This window comes from Coenobita brevimanus, chromosome 89 (genome assembly GCF_032717465.1).
Source record: "Coenobita brevimanus isolate Jiangsu-jjx chromosome 89, ASM3271746v2, whole genome shotgun sequence".
In the NCBI taxonomy this organism is placed as follows: Eukaryota; Metazoa; Arthropoda; class Malacostraca; order Decapoda; family Coenobitidae; genus Coenobita; species Coenobita brevimanus.
Genome location: NC_137042.1, coordinates 1,993,396 through 2,014,192, shown reverse-complemented (window position 1 = coordinate 2,014,192; position 20,797 = coordinate 1,993,396).

Genomic DNA, 20,797 nt, shown 5'->3' with positions numbered 1-20,797 from the left:
GACGTTCTGCCACGGGCATCCAGGAGGCAGCATACCATATAGCTAAATCATCGACATACAGTGAGGCAGATACCCCCTCTGGAATAGAGGACAGAATACCATCTAATGCTATAGCAAAAAGGGTCGTGCTAAGGACACTTCCTTGAGGCATGCCTTTTTCCTGAGGGTACGAAGGAGACAGAGTATCACCAATTCGATCCCTGAATGAACGATCACGCAGAAAGTCTAATATAAATAGGGGCAACCTACCACGTAAACCTAAAGAGTGAAGCTGCTTGATGATACCAAACCACCGTGTAGTATCATATGCCTTTTCTAAGTCAAAGTAGACGCACACCAGATGCTGCTTCCTGGCAAAAGCATCACATGCTGCAGCTTCTAGGCGGACAAGTGCATCTGTCGTCAAACGATATTTGCGAAAACCAGACTGACATCGAGAGAGACAGTCATTCCTTTTGAGGAAATACATTAGGCATGAATTGACCATCTTTTCAAACAGTTTACACAAGCATGATGTAAGGGCAATTGGTCGATATTCTAGAGGACTGGATCCTGTCTTCCCTGGCTTCTGGACTGGCAGGACAACAGCTTCGCGCCAAGAGTTAGGAAGAGAAGAGTCTCTCCAGATTCTATTAAAAAGCTTGAGAAGAAAAGACAGTGCATCATCACCCAGGTGCCCAAGCATTGCATAGGGAATATCATCTGACCCCGGTGAGGTGTCATGACAAAGGGAAAGAGCAGATTGGAGTTCATGAGAAGAGTAAAGGAGGTTGTAAGACTCCCCCCTCCCAGAATGGAAGTTCAATACCCTAGCCTCTTCTATGTCCCTGTGTCTGGCAAAAACTGGAGTGCTAGCCTCTCTACAGCTGGCCGCTGCAAAGGCAGAAGCAAAAATATTGGCCACAGCCGCAGGGTCACCAACAGGCTCACCATTTGACAGCAGCACAGGGGACCTGCGGGAATTTTCCTGAAATCTTTTGTATCCTCTTCCATACTTGAGACACTGGTGTCTTAGAGTTTACAGAAGACACATAAGCCATCCAAGAGTCTCGTCGGGCTTGTTTGAGGACCCGGCGTGCCCTAGCACGTGACCTCCTGAATTCGACAAGATAATGCTGTGTTTTGCATCGACGATAATGTGAAAATGTTGTCTTTTTGGCACGTACAGCAATACTACAATCCTCATTCCACAATGGGACAGGGCGATAGTTATATGTGCCAGAGGTTCTTGGAACAGCGTGGAGGGCAGCAGAATGGATAATAGACGTAAAGAACGAAACAGCTTCGTCTATATGTAGAAAGTCTTCTATGGAAACACCAATAGAAGTCAAGGAAGAAAAAAGGGACCAGTCCGCCTTATCTAACCTCCACCTTGGGAGACGGGAACAAGGACTAGATATTACTGCAGTAAGGAGGATAGGAAAGTGATCACTCCCATGCAGATCCCTCGGAACCTCCCAGGTGAAATCCAGGAGGCAGTCAGGAGAACAGACAGAGAGGTCAATTGCGGTAAATGTATTCGTCTGAGGATGAAAATGCATAAACTCGCCAGTATTCAGCGGAGAGAGATCCTCATCCTCCAATAAGGATGCAAATAAATGCTCACATTGGTTAATTAGACAGTCACCCAACACAGGGTGGCGACAGTTAAAGTCCCCCAGGAGGAGAAAGGGCTTAGGTAATTGTCTGAGGAGGTCTTCAAGGTCTGCTTTACTAACTACTGCACTGGGTGGTAGATCAATGCAACAGACATTATACCAGCGGAGGGCATACAACCGCACAGCAACACACTGGAGATCAGACTGGAGGTGAACCTGTTGATGAGGGACATTAGCCCTCACCAAAACAGCACCACCTCCAACAGGATCCTGGGTTGGAGCTGAGTAAAAAGCATCATACGCAGGTGGTGCATGAGGAGTGGCAAGCCCTACAAGAGTTTCCTGGAGACACACGCACAAAGGGGAATAAGCCAGGAGGGTCCACAGCTCCTCCCAGTTACCACGCAGCCATCGACAATTCCATTGTAATATATTGGCTAAGAATTCCATGGTACCCACAGTGAAGGAAGAATCAGGTTGAGGGGCGAGACAACCTTGACCCCGGCAAGCAACCAGATTTAGATTGCTGCTTAGAACTGCCCTTAGAAAGGGACTGCCTGGCACCGTTATGGTGTACAGTGTGCCGCTCAGCTGAAGATAACCTGGAGGAAGAAGAAGAGGACCGGACGATGGTTTTCTTCTTTGGTGGGGCAAGAGATGGTTTAGCAGGTGGACCGCAAACTGCCCTAGCCGGAATAGAGCAGGCAGTGCCACCACGAGAAGGAGCACAATCAGTAGCGTGTCCCACAGTACTGGGATCCTGAGAGGGCAAGGCCTCATGTTGCTGAGCAGGTACATCAACTACCTGAGGACCACCACTATCTGGCAGTGGCTGGGTCATCAGTGAGACGCCATCCCCAGCCTGCATTTGCCCTGACCCCTGAGCATCCCGAGGAGGAGCAGTGGGCTCCACTGCAGAGATCTTTGGTAGCAGCACTTCTCTCTCTGAGCACTCTGAGGAGCCATGGCGACGCTTACCTTGCACAGGAAGGACATCGGGAGTTTTGAATGTGTCAAAGCAAGGTGTAGCATCGACATGGGTGTTTGTCACAGGAGGAACTGGAGGAACTGGGATGGGGGAGGCACTCCCAGATGCTGGAAGCACCACCACAGAGGGGAAACCTCCAGAGATAGGGGGAACCTCCCCAGAAGAAGCACAGCTGCTTCCAGGCTGCCCTCCCTCGGTGGAACCCCCCAGCCGAGAAGGCCGGGAAGTAGAATCCCGAGAATTTGATGGGGCATTGTGTGATGGCAGGAGCACCTGCCGAGTAGCCTTAGGGCGAGACAACGCAGCAGCAAAGGTAACCCCAGGGTGAATGAACTACTCCCTAACCCTGGCCTTTGCCTCGGAAAAGGAAATTTTCTCCTTCATTCGGACGGAAATAATCTCATATTCATACTTGTATACTTCGCAATCCCTTGAGGAGGCTGCATGTGCTCCTCCACATTTCAAACATTTAGGGGGTTGAGAACAATCATCCATACCATGAGAAATTCCACCACAATTTCCACAGACCTCAGAACGCCAGACGCTTCCCGCCTGCAAGAATGGCGGACATGACCAAATCTTTGACAATAATAGCATCTTCTAGGTTGGGGAACATAAGGTTTAACCTTTAGCTTCCACCACGCATCAGTGATAACCTCCGGCAAGGTCTATCTATCTATCTATCTATTGCCAGACGCCTCAATCCCGTTTGGGGTGGCCACAAACAAATCGCCTCCAAGTCGCCCTGTCCCCCGCCATTTCACTGCCCTGCTCCCAACTCACACCCCCCTCTCTCATATACCTCTCCACCCCATCCCTCCATCTCATCCTCGGCCTCCCCCTCCCTCTTCCCCCCTCCATCTCACTCACATACACTCTCTTCGTCAGTCTTTCACCCTCCATCCTCTCCACATGGCCAAACCACCTCAGTGTGTTCCTCATAATGCTTCCTATCACATCCACATCCACACCACAACGCTCCTTTATATCCTCATTCATCAGCCTGTCTCTCCACGTGACTCCACAGGCTCCTCTTAAATAACTCATTTCCACTGCTCTCACTCTTGACTTGTGTCCTTCCAACAATGTCCAAGCTTCACTTCCGTACGTTAGAGTTGGTATCACAATACTGTCACGTAGTAACTTTTTCACTTCCATGCTCACTTCCCTGTTCCTTATCACTGCTTTCAAGGAACCAGCAACCTTTCTTCCCTGCTGTACCCTTTCAAGCACTTCACCCTCCAAACCTCCATCCTTACTCATCACACTACCCAAATACTTAAACGTACTCACATTTTCCAATTCCTCACCATCCAACCTCGCTGTACATTCACTAACTTCACCTCTCTCAAAGACCATCACTTTACTCTTCCCTACATTCACCTTTAGGTTCCGTTTCTTACACACTCTCTCAAACTCATCCACCAAGCCTTGCAGCTCCCCTTCGTCTTCACTCAACAACACAGTATCATCTGCAAACAACAGTACAGGGAGTTTCCAAACACTATCCTCTCTCACCAGGGCCACTCCAACATCCACTACCCTACCTTGTACCTCTTTTATTACCCCATCCATGTACAGATTGAACAACCATGGAGACATGACACATCCCTGTTTCAAACCAATTTTCAAAGAGAAAAATTCACTTAGTTCACCATCCACACGCACTGCAGCCTTCGCACCATCGTACATACTCTTCACAGCATTCAGCAACTTCCCATCTACTCCATATATTCTTAACACTTTCCACAATCCTTGTCTATCCACCCTGTCATATGCTTTCTCCAAATCCATGAAAGCCGCATACAACTTCTTTCCCTTCTCTAGAAACTTTTCCACTAAAGATCTAAGAATGAATATCTGATCTACACAACCTCTTCCCTTCCTAAAGCCTCCCTGTTCTTCTCCAACTAATTTCTCTGTTCTTTCTCTAACTCTGTCTATAAGTATCCTACCATACACTTTTCCTATTATACTAAGAAGACAAATGCCCCAATGATTACTACACACTTATTTTTCCCCTTTTCCTTTGTACAAGGGAATAATTATACCTGACTTCCAATCCTCCGGGACTCTACCTTCCTCCCAGGCCAATCTGCACATCTTCCACATCCATTCTACTACTATCTCTCCCCCATGCTTCAGCATTTCACCACACACTCCATCTATTCCTGGGGCTTTCCCCGATTTAACTTTCTTCATTGCTTCCACAACTTCTATCCTACTGATTTCTTCCTGTCTTCTCACCTCCCTCCTTCTCCCAGCCATTCCCCAGCCACTTATACTCGCATTACTTCCATCCTCTACGTTCAACAATTCCTTAAAGTGTTCTCTCCATCTGCTCACTTTTTCTCCCTTCTCCACTAGTAATCCACCATTTTTATCTTTCACTCCCCTGCTAACTTCACTTCCACCCTGTCTTACTCTTTTCACTTCTCTCCATAACATTTTCTTACAGTCCCTCCACTTTACACTCAAATTCCGGCAAGGTAAGATGGTCAATTGTCAAGATAAGAGTGGGCATGGGGGTTAAAACCCCATCAACTTTCTTCATAATTCTCTGTACTCCTACAACACCCTGAGGAGCCAGCCCCTCTAAGAGGGAAGAATCAGAATATGAGATCAAGTCACGAGAATATACAACCCCTCGGGGCTGGTTTAGGACCAAGTGACGAGAGGCAGATACAGGATAACCAGCGACCATAGTTAGGGACTGGATGCGTGAACTCTCCTCTTCATTCCTGGCTTCTAGCAATAGAGAACCATCACCCTGCAAAGAGACCCTGGGGGTAAATCCACATGCTGAAACTAGACCACTGTGAATCTGAAAACAATTCAGGTTTCGGAAGGAAGTACCATTATCCATTTTAAGGACTATGTATGTTGTGTAAGAGTTATTAACAAAAACACCAGGTAACAGCTCGATAGAAAGGGCATCTTCATTCGCAGTTTTGGCAGATGACCCTGGGGGTACAGGGTCATCGGCCAGAGAGTGACCGGGTGATGCCAACTCGTGCGGCTGGTCATCGACCACACAAGTGGTTAAAGAAGTTCTTGATGTATCCATATATATACATGCTTGAGTCAAAATGGCACCAGGAGCCAAGGGAAACCGCCTACCAGGGAGTGAGGGGACTGAGCGCTGTCTGATGGGAGCGGGGTACCTCGTCCCCAGAGGGTGTCCCCAAAAGGACACTCCGTGATGCGAAAGTTTGCTCCCACCAGTGCAAAGACCCCCTTCCCCAATACCCCCCAGCCCAGACACCCAACCAACCAACTAGGGACAGCACCAAGGCGATCCCTCTGGAGGGTGGCACCGATGACCCATATGGGTAACCTACGTTTCAGGCAGCACTTAGTCAGACTCCTCACCCACAACCCTACCCACATGGGAGACCCTGCCGGATGTTGTTACATCCACGGGCAGGCTTGTGGGATCACAGGGGCATGCAAGCCCCCCCACCACGACAAGGTGGCTGCCCACGGGGGGGGAGGTATTCCTGTGGAAGATTTTGTCAGGTTGATATGTGTAAGAACTGAGTCTTTGATGCATTAAAAACAACCAGATTATTTTTACCCCAGTCAGAGATACGAGCCAAGTCAGACATTAGGTGTGCCATAGCCTCATCCCTTGTTTCTTGAAGTAACTGCTGAGATGGACGTTGCAGGAACCGAAAGGAAAGGTGAAGGATGGGGTCATCAGTGTTTGAGTGGATAGGGTTAGATGTACAGCTTAGAAGGTCACTGATGAATAAAAGGAAGAGAGTTGGTGATAGGACAGAGCCCTGAGGAACACCACTGTTGATAGATCTAGGAGAAGAACGATGGTCGTCTACAACAGCAGCTATAGAACGACCAGAGAGGAAGCTAGAGATGAAGGCACAGATAGAAGGATAGAAACCGTAAGAGGGCAGTATGGAGATTAAAGATTTATGCCAGACTCGATGGAAAGCCTTTGAGATGTCAAGTGCAATGGCAAAGCTTTCGCCAAAGTCCCGAAAGGAGGATGACCAGGAGTCTGAAAGGTAGGTGAGAAGATTGTCATTGGAGCGTCCCTGACGGAACCCATACTGACGATCAGAAAGAAGGTTATGATCTGAAAGATGCATTTAAATTTTTCTATTAAGAATTGACTCGGAAACTTTTGAGCTACAGGATGTTAAAGCAACTGGACGATAGTTAGAGGGTTGGGAATGGTTACCTTTCTTTGGGACTGGCTGAATGAGAGCAAACTTCCAGCAAGAGGGAAAGGTACAAGTTGATAGACAAAGGCAAAAGAATTTGCCTAGGCAGGGTGTTAGCACAGAAGCACAGTTCTTGAGAACAACAGGAGGGACTCCATCAGGCCTATATGCCTTATTAGTACTGAGGCCTGTGATGGCAGAAAATACATCAGCTGAAGAAATTTTATGTTAGCCATAAGGAAGTCAGAAGGGGGAAATGATGGAGGAACAGCACCAGAATCGTCTAAGATGAAATTGGAGGAGAAAGTCTGAGTGAAGAGATCTGCTTTTTCAGTAGAAGAAATAGCTACAGAGCCATCAGAGTAGAAAAGAGGAGGGAAGAATGATGAGGTAAAGTTGTTAGAAAGGTTTTTGGCAAGGTGCCAGAAGGAGCGGGAAGAATTCGAGTTGGAGGGTTGAGAGCATTTAGAACAGATGAAATTATTTTTAGCAAAATGAAGAACAGACTTAGCATAATTCTGGGCAGAAACGTATGAAAGATGTGATTTAGGGGTGGGTTGGCTCCGGTACCTTTTACAGGCCCTCTCCTTGTTGCGAACAGCATTAGAACAAGCGTGATTAAACCAAGGCTTTCTTGCATTAGTCAAAGGATATGAGGAAGGAATGTATGCTTCTATGCCCGAGAGAATAACCTCCGTAATGCGCAAGGCACACCCAGATGGCACCCGGCCGTGGAAGCAATAATTATTCCAGAGAAAATCAAAGTACTGCCTGAGGGCCTCTCAGTCTACAGCTCCAAAGTGCCACAGACGACGTTTCTTTGGAGGGTCCACAGGCTGTACTGGAGTGATAGGACAGGTTAAGGTGATAAGGTTGTGATTGCATGAGCCCAAAGGAGAGAAAAGATTAACAGTGTAAGCAGAAGGATTAGTTATAAGGAAGAGGTCAAGTATGTTGGAGCTCTCTCCAAGGTGGTCTGGGATACGAGTAGGGTGCTGTACAAGCTGCTCTAGGTCATTAAGGATAGAAAAGATGTAGGCTTGTTCACCAGGTGGATCAGTGAAAGAAGAGGAGAGCCAAAGGTGGTGGTGAACATTGAAATCTCCAAGAATGGAGATTTCAGAGAAAGGAGAAATGGATAGAATGTGTTCCATCGTAGAAGTAAGATAGTCGAAGAATTTTTGATAGTCAGTAGAATTAGGGTATAAGTAAACAGCACAGATATATTTAGTCAGAGAATGACAGGAAAGCCGCAGCCAGAGTGTAGAGAATTCAGAAGAATCGAGTTCAGGAACACGAGAGCAAGATAGGTCGTTGTGTATATATACACAATAGCCACCTTTGGCTTTGAAATGGGTATAGAGAATGTAGGAGGATACAGAAAAGGGTTTGCTGTCAGTTGCCTCAGACAGCTGAGTCTCAGTTAGGAAAAGAAGGTGAGATTTAGAGGAGGAGAGGTGGTGCTCAACAGAGCGAAAGTTATAGGAAAGGCCACTAATGTTGCAGAAATGAAGAAAAAGTGAGTCAGACAGTGGTTCCAGGCAGCTCTAGTCGTCATCGGGAGAGGGGCGGAAGGCGGGGGCATTTATGGTCCTCCCCCTCCTAGGAACTCCGAGCCTGTGTTTTGTGACGCCATGATTTTTTAATTTTGGAAAAGGAAGTGTAGTGTGTACTGTGCATGTAGTCTGGTGTTGATAGAGAAACTTGTATTGAAGAGCATGCTGGCCTACTCTTTGTGTTACTGAGACACTGAGAAAGTTCAGCAAAAGGGGATGGTCGGGAACAAGTCCCGAGGGCTGATGAAACGGGAGCTCCACCTCTCCCTGTCATCAGCTTTCCATCCACCTTGGGAGTACTGCCCTGCTCGACTGGTGCTTAGGATGGCTTTACTGATCTGGAATTCTTACCTGAAGTCTTCATTAAGGAGATAAAACTTTTACGATACCAAGAGCCTGAAAAATATAGATAAAGGACGGGTCAGTGTTAGGACACACACGTATATAGGGCATTGACATACAGAATTGATCTGTGTTAAAGGAGTAAAATGAGACTGGAAGGAGAAAGATGAATATTATGTAAGGAGGAAAGAATGGGAGGAAACAAGATTTCCCACTTCTTGTTGTGTAGGTTAGGGTGATGATGTGCTGTAAGGGTAACCGGCTAACTGGCTGTACCTTCACCGTGGCAATGGTGGTGGCGACATGGTCAGAGCCTGCACTATTGTACCTGTATTTAATTACTAGAGAACAAATTTTTATTCTATGATTGTTAAGATGTGCGGAAGGAAAGAGTGCAGAAACAACTGATGAAAAAATGCATAAACAGGACAGCATTAGGGATATGAGGAGATTCATAGTTCTCTACCCTTTCCTGCATTCCACCTAGTACATTTTTTTAATCTAAATTATAGTGTGCTACTTAGTATTAGGCACAGAAATTCCGATCCCTTTCAATCCTAAACTGTTTCGGGTGATGAGGTGAGAGTTGCTAGGTAGATGAGAGTTTGGCGGACAAAGGTGAACAGGGAGAGGTGAGAGAAGCTGTAAATGTATGGATGTGTGTGGTGTGAGGAGGCAGAATGAGTGAAATAAGGGGCTTGATGACAGGTGTGTGATTGTAATAGTTGGGAAGTGAGTAGTGTGAAGTAAATAAGAGAGTGGGGAAGATAGAGTTGATTTTTATATTCTTTCATGCGAGATGGGGCACATATCCGAAAGTAATTGATCAGAGTGTGGAGAGTGAGTGTTCATGGCTGAGGTTGGTTGAAAGAGGTGTGAAATGGTAGTTGTGAGGAAGTAAATGGCGTGAGGCAAAAGAGAAATAATGCAACTGAAACTGAGCCAAGCAATGATCCTTTAAAAGTAGAAAAAATGATGGGAGCAAGGTGAAAAGGGAAATAGAAACGAAATGTGAGTGTAGGCTTGAAGGATAGGAGACGTGTGGCAAAGTTCGAGGAGAGAGAGAGAGAGAGTAATGTGGTCAGGGAACGGGCAAGGGTAAGAGGTGAGTGTAAGCACCCAATGTAGGGGAAGATTAAGAAACGTCGGCTGAAATGTTGTGTCATCAAGGGAGATATAAACTGTCGCTAAGGGATATGATGGTGAGCATGGGTGACGCTAATATGGCTGCGTAAGAAAGAAAACAGTGAAAATAAACAGGGATGATGAGAAGAAACATTAAGAGAATAATACTGTTCAAAGTGGATGAACCAAGAGACACCGAATAAGAACATTGCTTTAATTTTATTATTTCATATGAGAACCCCAGCAGGACTGAATTATCTAAAAAAAAGTGGTAGTCACCGCCAACCCTGCCCCATGATGGCAAAGCACAAATGAGAAAAGAGTATTTGTAGCAAAAGTGATGCTTGGTTATGTATGTGGGTTGTGTTCTTTGTGAAATGAATTGTTGCGGCTGGCTTGCATGTACTTGACTTAACCGAAGAACATCATTTTCTTTCAGTGCAGATATTTACTTTCCCTCACCGTGTACCTTACGCGTGACAGATGCGTGAGTGAATTATTGTGGAGGGGGCTGTGCTAGTGAATGAGACAGCCTCTATGCGTCATACAAAAACCTGACCATAGTTCAGAATTGTGAGAACCTGCCAAAGGACATACTCATGATTTTCCATCCTCAAGTGAGACTGCAACCAGGTCAGGACGTTTGGTAGACACAGAAGGCTACAGACATGACCACCCGAGGCTCTCACGCAGCCTGTTTGTGTCATTGGGATAAAGAGAGTGGATGCAGACATACGGGTATGCAAGTACAGTACAGTATATAACACGGACATCTATACAAACCACCATTTTGTATGTTCATCACGATTTAACTTTTCTTTGATGGTGCAGCCTTCCTTAGTATCAAGTTTTTACCTTCATAAAAACATTCAACACGATAAACACGTGAATATTGTAAGGTAAAAGTGTAATACGGCTGGAAGAAAAGCACGGCAAAAAACCGGGCAGGCAACGTTGTCCCGGCCCTAAGCATCAACTCTGTGGTGGGTGGCGTGATGTGGTGTGCCAGGGGGTCAGGACACGAGACACAGCTTCAGTGCCAGGACAGCTGGTTTCCTGCCCGATCATCCGCCTCCTTGATACCGTCATCTTGTCTCTCCCACTATTTACTTGTAATACGAAAGGAATGGCGGAAACTTCATTTTGTAAGACAGGGTATACGTTAAGCAGTAATAGGAATGCCAGGAACAAAATTATCAAGGAAAGTGAACACAGATCGAGTGTAAAAATTACAGTACTTAGATAGATAGATAGATAGATAGATAGAGAGAGAGAGAGAGAGAGAGAGAGAGAGAGAGACAGACAGACAGACAGACAGACAGAGACAGAGACAGAAAGAGAGAGAGAATCATGAATACGAAATGAATGAAAGAAAAGCATTCGGGAGCCGAATGCTAATCTCCCGCCAGAATATGTTGATGGCCAAGTTCATGATTTAGGACATATCTTGATACCCTAAAAAGGTTTCATGTTGATAGCTGAAGCCGTTCGTGAGATATAAGGCGATAAAAACTAGTTGACTTTTGGCAGCCATTTTGGTGACCTTGACCTTGACCCCGAGTGCCCATTTGCGAACTCGTCCAAGAGATATAATGGAAACTGATACACACACACACACACACACACACACACACACACACACACAGGCAGGCAAAAACATTATCGCTCCACCTTCTTACGGCGGACGATAATAATTACAGGAAAGATGGGAGAAATTGAGAGAGGGGAGGCCAGTCACAGATAAAGAATGATAAAGATGAAGGAAGAAGTAGGCAGCACTACATCAAGTGAGTGGATGATATTCACCACCACCTACCACATGTAACTGCAGATATTATCCTTGGAATTCTTTACTATGCAAAATTCCAAAAATGACAAAACACAAGATGTTATATTTGAACCAATTATAACAGATTAATTTGTGCCTGGGAATTTATTAATTCTGATGTCTGCTGAATCCCAGAGACATGATGGTTTTCTGTTTGTGTGGGGAGGGGGTACAGGTGGGAAAGATAAGTGGGAAATAGTGCTCGTGGATGAACGGCAGACTTAGACTGATGGAGTATTAGGTCACAGAAACAAAACTCTGGCCAAGAATGGTTGATTGCCGCACGATTAGGTCGGAAGGATGCACCACAAGAACAGGCAGCAGGAAAATACGGCAAGGATGAGATAAAGGCTAAGTTACCGTGAATACTTGACAGCTCTTCCTTGCTCTTAGGTTCCCCTTGAGCACAGGTGGTTCTCCATTATGCTTTTGTTGTTACTACCGTCTTAGTTGGTGCTGTCATTCACGAAGTTTCTAGAAGAATGAATGACAACAACATAGGTTATGTGGTAGGTCGGGACTGAAGTCATCACACGCTCAGTTGTATGGGCACAGCGGCAACACAAACACGTACATAGGCAACTAAGTATACATGACTTCCAGTGCACACACCCTGAAAGCAAGCAAGAAGACCGATTTAACACACACACACACACACACACACACACACACACACACACACACACACACACACACACACACACATCTGTTGCAGCTTATTGCAGTTAATCGAACATGAGAGCCTTTTTGCAGCTAATCGAACATGAGAGCCTACTGTACAGCCTGCTTCAGCCAAGCAGTCGCTTCCATCAGTGCTTCCAGGGCCTGCCTCGTCAATGGCAATCGAGATGCAATGCTGTAGTGATAATGACATCGTTGATACCATGTCCTTTCCATTTATCTCTTACTGCATTCTATCCCATCCTAAGATTCATTATACTGTACACATGTTGAGGACGTAATAATGAAGATCCTTGCCTCAATGTAATGTCCAGGCACTACCTATCAAAAGGTATCTCTCATTACATAAGCTGCTAGAGACGAGGATTGCAGACCCATTGTCAGTTACCTCTACAATTCCAGATCTTGAAATCAATACTGGCGATGGAAGAATTATACCACGTAAAGACTATATCTAGGGAAACAATAAATGATTACGATGAAAACAGCCAATGTATACTGTCAGTCAAGCGGTTCATGAATTTCCAGTAAACAGTATAAAATGGCAGAATGATAAATCAATGACCAATAAATACAATATATCGGAACTATGATCTCACAGAGATCAACCAGATCAGTGACGCTGAAAAGAGTGCAAGGGAGAGAAGGTAATACGACAGCATCATCAGAACACCACGAACAGCATACTGAGTTTGTCTTGCTGTAGAAATAGCACACCACCTCGCCCTGAAACACGCTCAGACCCATTCACCTCACCTATCTTCTAAAAGTAAAGGACCATTTAGATATAAAGAAAATGTTTACTGCATGGATACACAACACCCATGTCACTAACTACATCACTATAAGATCACAGTCAGTCACAAGCAGACATATTTAGCTCATACAATGACTGCAGTATCTTCATACCAAGATATACAAGCACGTGTGTGTGTGTGTGTGTGTGTGTGTGTGTGTGTGTTAATCCCAGTCCATACTGAGTAATCATTTGGTGTTCACAGGGTCAGGGGCTACATTGTATAAACCTATTCAGTACAGGTGAGAGAGGGGTGGGCAGACTGGCTGAGAAGAGCTAGAATATTAATGTGACAGGGAGTTCAGAAGGCTGGGAACTTATGGTAATCGAAGTGATAGACAACAGCAGCACAATAAGGAGAAGTTGCAAACCAAATATGTTAGGAAGAAGTGCAAGTACTCCTTTATAGTTTCTCTGCGATATGTTTGTACTGGTGTAGCAGGATATCTGCTTAATGTTGTTTCATTCTGGTAACAAAGCATACAAGTAAAATCATAAGTACAATTTTGAAGACTTGAACAACGAGTCAATTGATGTTTTTGGCACATATTTGCTGCTCACTTGTCACACTTCACATAGTTTGTTCCTGCATACTGAGCAAGTGAATGAATGGAAGAAAGGATTAAGGTGTAGTCCAGTTGTCAAAACCAAAATTCTACGGTGGACCTTGCATTAACGTCTAGATACTTTTTTTTTTTTTTTTTGACAATTTTAAGGCAATTTCAGGATGCTGAATTCAAATCTGGATGATACAACTTTGTCTTCATTGAACATTTTGAGATATTCAAGATGGAATCCAAGATGGCTGCCTGTAGGCGAGAGGTCTGGAAACTGCGGCTCAGGAGCCGCATGCGACTCTTTTAGGACATTTTCGCGGCTCCAGGAGCTTCATAAATATTCATTTGTTCTTTCAGAACAAAGGCATCATATAACACATTCAAGGCAACATTAGACTTTTAATTCAACTTTGAAAAGATCTATTGGCATCAATCATTAAGATGTCTAGAAATGCAAGCCATATGTCTTTCCTAACCTGAACACTTTTGTATTACGGCTCCGAGAGTGCTACATTTTTTTGAAAGTTTAAAATAAATGTCTCTTCTTAGCATTAAGGGTTGCTGACCTCTGCTGTAGACATTATATAGGCATTAGTATATATCCCATGAAACAACATACAGCATGTAGTGTCTGCTGGAAACATACACAGCATCTCACTAGGAATGTCAATCCACATAATGGCTATCCACAATCGCGTTGTCTCAGACCATCAAGAATCCTTAACATATGATGTATCTCAAACAGTCTCTTTGTAGTCCAGACAACCAAGAATTTCATGATGTATTCAAACACGTGGAGTAACCAGCCCTAGTCGGTTAGTCCACATGAATGGAAATCTACTAGACACTACATCACACACACACATCCTCTCCAAGCTGTATATAATGTCGGAGAGACTCCTTTCAGGTCAGAAGGGGTTAGAGAAGGCCCGAGAACACAACTGGGGCGGAGGCAGAGGATAGGGTCCCTAGGAGGCTTGTTATCACGCTGTGTTACGCTGTAAATCACAATTCGACATAACTGTACAATAAACTCTGTAACCCCAGAGTTGCTCTGTAACTCACTTCACTTATGATACACAAAAGGGGGAAGGTGAGAATGGAAGAGAGAGAGAGAGAGACCTACCTATTCACTCTAGCCGACGACACACCGTGCAATAAGCAGCGACAAGTTTGAGCCATACTACGTCTCCCAACTTTAGTCTGGCACTGCTCCGACGATCTACAACCGACCTCCCTATCTCCCTACAAGTACCTTACGACTACGCTATCGAGATTTCTGGCGAGAGGTAACAACGAACAGTATAATCAAAACACGCCTTAACAGCTTATACAACGATAAAATTCATCACTGAGATTGACGGCAGCGGTAAACTACGACAAACTATGCCTTACGAGTTCATACAACGCTTATTGATATTGGTATATAAGTTCATCGATATACGCAGCAGACTACTCTCCTGAACTGCTGCAACGGTAAACTACGATGACCTATGCTATCGAGATGACAATTAATAAATTTTCCTGTAACTCAGCCCCTAAATGAAATAGAACGTTGATTATTGGTTTTTCACCTGGGTTCTTGGGGGAAAAGATTACAATGAACGTGTTTATTTCATCGTCAATTTAATATTTAGAGAGATTTTTAATATGGAGTCCAAGATAGATGTCGATTAATGTGATATTTGTTTTGTAGACCTTAATTAAAACTGAAGGTTACTTTTTCGTGCACTTCAGTGAGCTTTGCATTGCCCAAATGGTGGCTTGGGTCAAGAATTTCTCTTGGTTCAAGAATTTCTATATGAATTTATTTAATGGATAATGAGAAAACTCACTTTCGAATGTATTCCTGGTGTTTGATAGATACTATGATTTCAGAATCAAAAGCATTACCAGACAAATTCGAACAGGATGTCAGAAGCATGTTCTTCATTCCAAATCACCACTTCCCTCTCACAGTGTAGTGCTTGGGGAAACTGGAAACAAAGTACAGCTGACTGAGATCATTTGTAACCATATTCCGAAATATGTCAGAGAAGAATAACAAAGTAATCCAACAGTGCAACCTTGTTGTAACAGGATCTGAGAGTACACCAGCAGAAATTCACTAAGGGTGCACAATTCTCAGACATGATCTGAAAATTAGTCATGAAGAAGCTGATGTTAAAGTGACTGGACAACTGCTTGAGTTGGCAAGGCAAGGCACTACTCATATAAATGTTCTTTTAGAAGACACCGATGTGTTTTTGCTGCTGACAGCTTATTGTTTTTCTTGCAAGTTGAAATGTACAGTTCTTATGGAACCACTCCATAAGCAAAGGATACTGTTGACATTGGAGCTACAACTAGGAAAGATTCCATAATAATCAAATATTTGTTAGGAGCTCATGCTATGTCAGGCTTTGATTCTATTGTGTACATGTGAGGCATAGGAAAAGCCACTGTTGTGAAGGTTCTGTTGGCTGGATATACAGCCAAATGCCACATTAGACGATATTGTTCATGATGCAGTAGCCTCTGTAGCTGCATGTTATGGGTGTAAAGAAACTCATAATACTGTGACTGATGTTAACGTAAGGTTTGGGTGAGAAAAACATCCAACAAATGTTTGAAATCAGGAACATCACTTAAAGCTTTACCGTTCTTATCAGAGGCCCTTCTAGAAAGATGTGAACCGTGCACACCTACAAACCTCTGTGTGGTTATCAGCTCCAGCTGAAGGTCTCTCCAGATCAAGATCCAACCAAGTGTGGCTGGGAGAAAACATCAGTTTACAAGGAGTCTAATACCCATTATGACTAAAGCAGAAAAACTGGTAGCACTTCCTGAAGTACAACAAAAGATATGTTGTGGCTGTTCAAGTGAACAACCATGTTCCACGGCTAGATGTGGATGTATGTCTCATCAGTTATCATGCAGTTTCTTCTGAAAGTGCAATGAAAATGGTAACTATTGTAATAAATGGACAAAAATGGAAGGGAGTCACAGCAATGATGATGATGATGGAGCACACAAAGATGAAGTTGATCCATCAGAACCAGATTAATGTAAATACTGTATATGTGTTGAAAATACATTAAGATATTTGTTGTTGCATTTATTTTCCTCTGATTAAGTAGATGATGTCTTCATATCAGTAATTAAAGGTCATGTTCAGTTATTATTTATCTAACTATCATACGTTTGTATAGTCACGTATGTTCATAGATTTAGTGTTTGTTTATAGTAAGAGGATTATATAAATATCAAACAATATATCATATATCTCCTGAAACAAAAAAAGAACACATGTGGTTTTAAAATTATTAAATTGAAATCTGAGACCCACCAAAACCTAGGTTTAGAATCAAATATTAATCTGTGTCATATAGGGGACACAATAAATATTATTAATCGGCTACTTTCTTGGACTCCATATTAAAAATTTCTCTAAATACTGAACTGACAATGAAAGTATCACATTCATTGTAGTCTTTGTCCCCTCGCCTTCGAAAAAAAAAAACAAGAATTAGAACCAAAAATCAACCTCCTGTGTCAATTAGGGGCTGAGTTACAAGTAAATTAATTCATTGGTGGCCATTTTGGACGCCATTTTGAATATCTCAAAATACTCAGTGATGACAAAGTTGCATCATCCAGATTTAAATGGAGCAACCTCAACTTGCCCTACAACCATAAAAACAAAGAGCACCTAGACCTTAATGCAAGGTTCAACCCCAGTCCTACTGGACTACTGGTACAGTCTGTGACACGCATGGCTCCTACATCATATTTAAAATCGTTGGTATCTTCAGAAATCCTGAATTCATACTGCATTCAGGTTTGATTTTGGGAACGACTTACGAGTATGTTTAACATGTAACATAGTTCTTACAAATTCTGAGAGCAAAGTTTCCTAATTTAACTTCGGAGTTGCATATCATGTGACGCAGTGAGCCTGTGTAGGTTGATGACGACACTAATGGATATCCAGAGAGAGAGAGAGAGAGAGAGAGAGACCGGATTAAAAATCAAGAGAAAATGTATTACATAGCGATGGAGAGATGCGTCAGGAATGTCTGCTTATACAGATGTATTAGATTAGATCCTGCTTTTGCATCATTGTTTAGTGCAATATGAATTTATAATTTCTTACCTACCTGTATATGCCTCCTCGTGTACACGTTGCTGTTCATTTAAGTATGAATGTTGTAAATGCTTCACTTTCTTGCTTTAATATGTTTGTTCAGACTAATGCCTAGCAAGAAATATATACTCTCCTCCCTTTTTTTTCATACAAGTTCGTGTTTTTCCCTATTGGTTAAAAAAGGAACGAATTACCAAAATAATACAGATAATATATTTTTTTTTTCAGTGCACTTACTATTAACATAAAAGCATACAATATATGGAAACAATCAACAAGGAGCTTTACTGCTGGAAGATTGAAACTGATCTGCTGGTATAATGCACTGATGATCTAAACCACATACCACTTTCTGTTTTCTGGTAAAGATGAGATAGACGAAGGCTGTCAGCATCACCTCTTGTATTTTGTGCGCTGATACTGACCTAAAACATAATGGAAATATAGTCAGCAACACACGCTAATTTAGAAGAAACGACAATTAATTATCTATGATTTAATATACACCTTAGGTTACTTATGATTCTTTTGCCATTGTCCAACAGCCTGACTTGAAGACTGCGGTTGTGTAAAAATGATTATCGAATAAATAAATAAATGATGATTATTGGCTCTACTTTAACCACTACTAATATTACAGGTAGAGCCCATGTAGAATTCAGTGTCTTGTTCTTAATATTCGTTGAAATACAGTTGGTCACATTATCTTTTCATAGTCTGAACAATGATTTGTTATTTCAATGTCATATCCATCCATCCATCCATCCATCCATCAATCATCCAATATTACGTTGCCCCATGAGGAGCGTAGAAGCCCGGAGCTAGGCAGTTGGTCCTGACATTTAAGATGAGAGTGACCAGCCTCACTCATCCCTGAGTGGCATTACATGAGCAATAAACCCCAATCACCCCTTGGATATAAACCTTCACCGGTTCAATCCGAGTGGAGCGCAATAATTACCCACTAAACCACTAGGCGCCAAAACTTGGTTATATGGTTACCACCCAGCGTAGTAAATGGTTTCCTGGTGTACAAGAAACTATTTGGCTTGTCACTCAGTGTACAGTCACCCACAGGCAGAAGAGAGAGGAAAGAATGAAGGAATGAAAGACAGAAGAGGGAGTGAAAAGTCACCTAGGCAGAAGGACGAGGAAAGAATGAAGGAAAGAAAGACAGAAGAAGATGGAAGGAAACAAGGATGGAGGAGAGGACAGGGCAGACACCCGAGAGCAACACTACATTGAGTGAGTGGATGGTGGGCGCCCCCACCTACTTCAATGTCATATCTATATATATATATATATATATATATATATATATATATATATATATATATATATATATATATATATATATATAAATCGATTTATGGGACTAAATGGGGAATCAACTTGTCCCGTACTTGAAAATGTCCACTCTTTTATCACATATAAAGACAATCTTATTATGAAATGCAATGAATGTTTCACTTATCGTACTTATTTATATGAGTATGAATATTATTTTACGGGTACTGCATAAAGAAACATTAATATGTATAAGCTAGACATTACGTAACATTTTTTAATGGTCCTGTCCGTTTCTCAGGTAGAATATGGGGTCCCTTAAATTCGAAATCCCTTAAATGGAGGTCCCTTTAATCGAGGTTTGACTGTGTGTGTGTGTGTGTGTGTGTGTGTGTGTGTGTGTGTGTGTGTGTGTGTGTGTGTGTGTGTGTGTGTGTGTGTGTGTGTATGTGTGTGTGTGTGTAGAGAGAGAGAGAGAGAGAGAGAGAGAGAGAGAGAGAGAGATTCTTTCTTTTGTCTTACCGTGGATCGGGTCCAAATAAATATAATTATCTGCTCTGTGGTCAAACTATTGTTACTCGTATATTTAGACAGTGCTGATATTTTTTATTTTGTGACAGAAATTCGCATAAGGAAATTTAGTATCAACTTTGCTTACAACAATACAACATTCGTTGAGGTTTTAAAACCATTGGTAATATTATTCCCGTAGCTGATACTTCCTAATTTCATTTCCAGCTTGAAAGAAGCAAACAAGAAATACATTACAGGGAACAGATTTGGGGTGTTTTCTTCCTTAGAAAAATGGCACAAACATGATCGGAATTATGGTTATGATGGCGATATAGAGATTCTTTTTCAATAAATCCTTTTATAATACGATTTATGGATAACTTGCTTTTTTAAATCGTTTTCCTGATTTGGTAATAGTTATGTAATTGTTCAGTAGTAACTTACAGGACTCCTTACCTTCCCATTCTGAAGCTGTTTGTTCCTCCACTAGCTCAACCCCTCTGTCTTCATGTACTTGGCTTCATCATTTTCTCTTCCTCACCCTTCATCCTATTCTGTTTCCTTTCCTCTTGTGTTTCTCCCCCTTGTTACCTGCACAAACGCCACCAGTTTACTTTCTAAAGCCTTCCTGCCACCCAGCCGACCCTCGTCCCCTCTCTGTAAACACCTCACATGTCCTTCAAACAAGACAGCCTCCAACACTTTCCCTTAATACAGACTCCTTCACTGTATCCCTCCTCCAGTACACACACACACACACACACACACACACACACACACACACACACACGTTAGGCAACGGATGAACCACTTCAGTTCGATGATGAATCATTTATGTTCCTACTATCATCAGATATTTAGATTATAACAAAGTCTTCAGTGTGGAGGGGTTAAATAGTGCCGAAATAATCTTTGCCAGACGAGAGGCCATTCTTAATAGAATCAGATAGTCTGATACCACAAAGAAACAACGATAAAGAACATCACCCGAATTCAGGATGTTGATTTGTACCTGCATTAAGCCTATCGTGATTTCTGTTACTCAAAAAGTGACTGCCCAGCACCATGTAGTAGAACCAAGAATTTCAATTCATAAGACGTCATCGTCTTCCAGGGCTTATGCAGACTACACATTATTACATGTGTCGCCATTCCAAAACAAGACAAAGGACACTGTTGATAGTCACATCTGCCTTTGCGATATTATAAGGAGAGA